Genomic DNA, 6,827 nt, shown 5'->3' on the forward strand with positions numbered 1-6,827 from the left:
TCAAACAGGTCCTACTTGTATAAAAATGGATTTTTATGATAAACATGCTTTCCAATGGGGAAAAATGTAAATTTTAGCTTAATGGGCCAAACATTTGGGCCTCACGGTTTTGGGCCCAAATTTGCGAAAAAATGAAAGTTTTGGGGTTAAAAATGTTATTTGACCAACGCTTGAGTCATAAATGTAAATAAACCAAATTTAGGGGTGAAAATAACATTTATTTCTAAATGGAACCAAAAATGTAACTTTTATCAAAATTGGGCCGAAAGTGTCAATTTTTACAAACAAGGGGCTGAAAATGCACTTTTCTGCAAAACTGGGCCAAAAATGTCAAAATATAAATTTTTGGACTAAACCCATGAATTTCTAAACATTTGGGACGAAATTACAATTTTTTATAAATTATGGACTAAAGTGTTATTTTTACAAAACTTTGGGCCTTAATTGAAAATTTGAGGCTTATTGACCAAATATGTCGTTTTTAAAAAAAGAAGACTTTTTATAATCAATTTGGTAAACCTCGAGCTAAAACAAAGAACGAAACAATAACGAATGGACGAAATACATCGATAACAATTTTATTGGGGCTAATATTCACATTACATGGGCAATGGGCCTTAAGGACCCATTCAAATGTATATTGAGCCCAATATCTTCCATGACATGTTTATGGGGCCTTGCGACCCATGTACATGTTAATTTGGGCTTAAGCTACGGATCACATGTTTGTTGGGCCTTGGTGGTCCATTTACATGTCTATTGGGCCCAAATTACCCTCTTACATGTTATTGGGCCTTTGTGGTCCCTTTACATGCTAATTGGGCTTGGACTGAAATTCACATGCTAGGTAGATCGTAACTCTATCCTTACATAATTATTGAACTTTGTATACTTATATATGTACCTTTGGATATGAAAACATGCAACATACACGTAAACATTAAACATAGTAAAAAGCATAACGAACATGAAAGGTTGAGAATCTAGTGAGACTTGTCGGTTGGCACCTCTGAGTGTACAATCGTAGCCTGTAGTTATAACCAGAGTTTCCTGGAGGGAGAGCGGGAGTTTGTGTATAGATCTATATGGGGTGACCCCCCACGCCTTAGTTGTTCGCTACAGCTAGACTAGGCCAATCTAGGGCGACAAAACCTTGACCAAATACCGGCATTTGGAAAAATGCCAAGATAGGCAACCTAGTCATTATCATGCATGGTTATAACGGCTCGTATAGAGATCTCATACCAATTTAACATTTCGGAGAATAACCCTTCGAGTGTGTCAATACAAAACAACTTATTTAACGATACAAGAACCTCGACATTATTATAAATCAGAAAATATCGAATTTTCTGGGGAAATATTAATATTCAATTATCACTTACTTACAATACAAAGAAATCTAAACTACATTCATATATGTTACTACTACGAAATTCACACATGCATCTATACTTGATTATCACATCATTTTCAGACATTTTACAGAAAATATCGGATTTTATGGGCTTTTACAAAAGATACAAAGAGTTTTATTCAAACATACTTATGAAGTCACCAACATTATATATATTGACCGTTTTCAAAATAACTTGTATTCTCAGGTAATCGTTAAGCAGGAAGATTTTCAAGTATGTATGGTTTTATTTTATGTAACATCACTCATCGTACTATTAATACTTTGAACTTATGTAATTTATAACAATGTACTTGATGTGAACAATGCTGGTTGTTATATGTAATGTTGGGATGAATGTGTTATGTTTCATGTATATTCATTGTGATGATAATTCAATTGTTAGTCACACGAGCCCCCGGACATTTCCGATGTCTGGTTCGGGGGTGTGACATCTCTTGACTTTGAAGGAAGAGATGTGTGTCCGCGATCCACAGTTTTGTGTCTTTAAAAGACATCACTAATATCCCAAATAAATAACTTGCTTTATTTCTTTTTCTTTGGCACACTCTTGCACGAAGTTCTTTATGATCTTCCAAAGTCTGGTTCGTTGTTTCAATGGCAATTTTCTAAATTGTTGTTTCGCTTCTACAACACAACGGTAGTCTTATTATTAAAAGAAGTGACAGATGCTCAAAAGGGAATTTGAAACGATTGGTTACTCTAAAGAGAAGATGAATGGATAAGATTTTGAAAAGGGCACGTAAATTTGAATCGTTAACCCTATCATCACGCCGCCTGACACGCTTTCTGGGGAACGACAGTTGTCAAATCGCTACTTTTTAGGCGTCGTTTCAGTACGTCACGCCATCATCATTAAGGGAACTTTCTCTCTCCCGGAAATCGTATAAAGGATTTTCCTCCATTCCGTTCTCTCTTTACAAACTTCACACGGCGATTTTCTCTCTTCTACTGTTCATCTTCCTCACCAAGCTTCAGCAATGGCAGACTCTTCTTCCATTTAAGAAAACACCGCCCAATCCTCTCACCTTACAATCAAGCCCAACCAGAATCTAATTATCAACTTGGTGTCGTACTCCTATGATCCCTGCATGCTGCAGATTGTTGAATGTCTGAAATACTCACCATTGGTGAATGCCCTTACCAAAGTCGACGTTGTTCCAATGTCTCTTCTTTCTCAGGTTTATTCTTCAGCAAAATACATCAAGGCCGATGAAAGAATTTTATTTGAGATTTTTGATAAGAAGACTTCCGTCTCAAAGGCTCGATTTTGTTCACTTTTAGGGCTACCTTCTGCAGATTCACTGGTGAACCCCGACTCGATTTCCATTGTACAACTCTTCGCGATGTTCTATAACATGGGGTACAACGACATTCTCACCACTATTACCAAGGTTAAGAAGTCCTGCCTTCCTCCTCAATGGAATGGATTGTTTACTCTTCTATCGAATAGTTTTTCTGAACGTGTTGCAGGTTCTGATGGTGCTAGCAAGGTTTTCATGACCATTCTCTATGGTCTGTATCATTAGAATCAACCTTGATTATGGGTCGGTTCTCTGGGCTCAGATGATTCAAAGTTTGAATTCTTCATCTCGTCACACTGAGATTTCTTGTGGGAGATTCTGGACGCTTATCACACAGCGAGCAATGGAGAAGTTCCAAGTTCCAGTTATGGCAGATTCCTTGAAGTCTTTAGTTGATACGTTTCCCACCACCAAAATCATTGTGGTTGATTTCACCAAATTTTCTTTTATTGGTTCAATTCCGGAGTCCATGTATCAGTGTGTATCAAAGGCCAGCAAGCTAATCAATGAGTACAAAAATCTTCCAGCCTCAGGACCGAGACCGTTAACCCCAGAGATGTAACAATCGCTTGATATGGCTGATAAACCAGCCAAACGGGGCAAGAAAGGGGATTCGAGGAAGGAAATTCAAGAAGGGCCTTCTTTTAAACCTGTCACACCAAAGAAGCGAAAGGGTTCCACTGCAGACCCTTCGGCTCCAAAGAAGCGCAAGCTGAAAAAGGTGGCACACAAGCTGAAAGCTCCATCATCTAGTGACAGTGAATACGTTCCTTCAGATCAAGATGTTGAAGTTGAACAAGATCCGGAGCAAGATAATTCTGATGATTCGGTCCGTGAAGTCTCTCCAGAGGTAATCCTTACTAACACTGTTCCATCTCCACCTCCTTCTCCTCAGCACACTACTGTTCCGATTTCAATCGCTGCATGCCCTCCTCCAACTTCCGCTCAAATTCCTACTTCTATACCTCTACGACCACCATTATTCACCGAATCAACCACCACCACCACTTCTACTGTACCTACACCGCCTGTCAACGCATCTAATGTGGGGGCACAAACATCAGGTGTTGAAACCCCCATTACCTCAAAACCTTTATCACCAATTCACTCAGACGAATCCGATACTGTTCTTGGTGGCGCTGATACGGAATTTGATACCTTTCACTACAGTCCCTACACTGTTCAAAGTGATGATGATGACGATGCCCCAGTCACCAAGAGGCATCTCAAGGAGTTAAATGATAAACTTGATACTTTGCTCGCCTCTTCATCTCAATCCTCATCTTTGGCATATTCTGATGTTGCTATCAAAGCTTTAGTAGCCACATTGGTCCAGCAGCGTGAATCTTCAATCGAGAAAGCAACCAAAGTCGTTGATGAATCCACTAAGGCCGCGACCGAAAAAGTCGATAAACTAATGGCCGATGCTAAGGAATTCTTGCAGTCTCTACAAGCTGAGTCGCAGGAACATGTAACCACAGTGACTTCTTCTGTCGACAAGCTTGTTTCTTCTCTCCAAACCGAACTACTTAAGTTTGAAACTGTTCGCACTGACATCCAGGCTGATCACTTGGCACTCACTAAGTCTATCAACTCTCGTTTAGACAAACTCCAGGCTGATCTCGCTTTTGAAAATAAAGTGATGGATGAGCTAGCTCGACAAACCACTCTGATCAAAACTCAAAATGTCAAGCTTTCCCAAGCGAAGAAGGAGATTGATGATCTCAAGGCCGAAAGTGCAGTGGTGAAAACCTATGTTGGTGATGTTCATGCTCTTCTGGTTGATCTCCTGGATGCCCATGGTACGGTTCTCACCATCATCATCAGGAGACGATTGGCTGAAAAATTGTGTCCTGCACTTGCAATTCTGAGCAGGATAGAAGGTGTTTCGGAGGCGGGTGTCCATCCAAAACAAAGGGGAGAAGCAACTCAAGATCCACCAAAACGAAACCCCAAAAGCCAAATTCCAACAACCGAAAATCCTCCACCTCCTCCTATTAAACCAAGTGTCACCACAGAACCGAAGGATAATGAAGCTTCGGTTCAACTGTTCAAGATAAAGGAAAGAAAATTGTTGGTGCAAGTGGAGAAAAAGAAAATGTGAATCAAGATGAGTTGTTAAAGCAAACCCGTGAAACCGAAGAGAGGGAAAGGAAAGCTAAAGAGGCCCATGACATTTTGGAACGAAGTAAATCTCTCTTTCCATTATGGACTTTGGAAAATCTGTTGAAAGAAGCGATTGAATCCCCAAGTACTCATTGGCTTGAACCAGTCATTTCCTTTGACTTGGTTAATTCTAAAGACTTGCAATTCGATATGCCAATCACCCGAAGGGCATTCGTTTTTCACTGTTTTGAGCCAATTATTGTTTTTCCCTCACCTGGCCCGAAGGTTGACAGAAACCTGATTGATTATTATCTGGCTTTCTCGCAACCTTATTATTTGACCTGGAGCGCAAATAAGATTACTTCGGTCAAGGTTATGAAGCCAGTTATCAAGGGGAAATTCGTCAATGTGAAATTTCGGGTTACTCGTAGTTCTGACGATTCGGTTCACGACATTTCTCTTGCTGATCTACTGAATCTCAATCCTCATGACTGGATTCTGTTGACTAACATTTTGTTGTCAAATGAGCAAAAGTATGAACCCATTCTTGATCACATAAAGAGAATGTTGGTTTCGTATATTCATGAAGTAGCAAAGCTTGATCAGGAGATTGCTTCTACTCTGAGGAGGAAACCCATTGGAAAAGCTAGTGATGTGAACAAGATGCGTATTAGCAAGATTGACACCAAACACTTGACGGTGATGTTTACTAAGGATGTTGGAGGTTCGGCTACTCCACTAAAGTGCCTGTTCGCCTTGGCAGACAAACATCTATTTTCTACTGTTGCTCTTGAACATATTCTGGATATAGTAAACAGATGTATATTCAATGATGATGATGCAAAGAAGATTTTCAATGACATGCTTCGGTGGTATATCAACTTTCGACGCACTATTCTTGCTATCATACCGAAGCTGTTTAAAACGGTGAAGAAGACCATACAAGTTCAGCAGCAGTAATCTCTCGCCTCAATTGACGCAAAGGGGGAGATTGTTGAGTCTTGAAGTGTTGCATCATTAGGCCTTTTGTCTAGGTCTATTATGTTCTCGGTTATGGTCCTGTCCAGCCGTTTACATTTATTAGGGTTTACTTTATATAGTGCATGCATGCACCTTAGTATGCACGCTTTTGATAGTTTTATTCTTTTGATCGTATTGTAACCTTAGCACACCTCTACAGTAGCAAATCTTCATAGAGTTCTTCTGAGGTTGTGACTGATTAATCATTCGACACAAGCATTGATTCATCTGGTGTTATTATTTTCATTGTGTTCTTGATTTATCTGTTTAAGAATCTTATCGATCTAAACGTTTTAATCTCATCAGCTAGAAACATCATTTCTTTTCATGGTTTATATAAACAAAGATTTAGATTTTTGTTTGATAATGAAAAGGGTTCTATTAATTCTTTCTTTAATGGTGTTTTCTATTTTGAAGCATTACCTTGCAATGGAATATATGAAACTGTGATGGTTGTAGACAATTTAGGAAATGATGTGTTGCATATCGATTCTTCCAATGATTTGGATAAAGTATGCTTGGGGCATTGTCGTCTTGGACATGTCAATAAGAAACGCATAGCCCAACTCCAAAAGGATGGAGTGTTGGAGTCATTCGACCTTAGGGACGATGACGTGTGCGAGTCTTGTTTACTTGGAAAGATGACCAAGTCACCCTTCACTGGTTCTTGTGAAAGGGGTGAGGGTTTATTGGATCTCATACATACAGATGTATGTGGACCCTTTAGATCCACCACAAGGGATGCGAGCCGTTTCTATGTGACTTTCACTGATGATTATAGCAGATATGGCTATATCTACTTAATTAGGCACAAGTCAGAAACCTTTGAAAAGTTCAAAGAGTTTAAGCAGGAAGTGGAGAATCAGTTGGGCAGGAAAATCAAGATGCTTTGATCTGATAGAGGAGGAGAGTACCTTAGTCTTGAATTCCACGACTACCTCAAGGAATGCGGAATCGTTTCGCAATTGATTCCACCTAGG

This window comes from Lactuca virosa, chromosome 1, assembly GCF_052849685.1.
Source record: "Lactuca virosa cultivar CGN04683 chromosome 1, Lactuca_virosa_CGN04683_v6, whole genome shotgun sequence".
Taxonomy (NCBI): domain Eukaryota; kingdom Viridiplantae; phylum Streptophyta; class Magnoliopsida; order Asterales; family Asteraceae; genus Lactuca; species Lactuca virosa.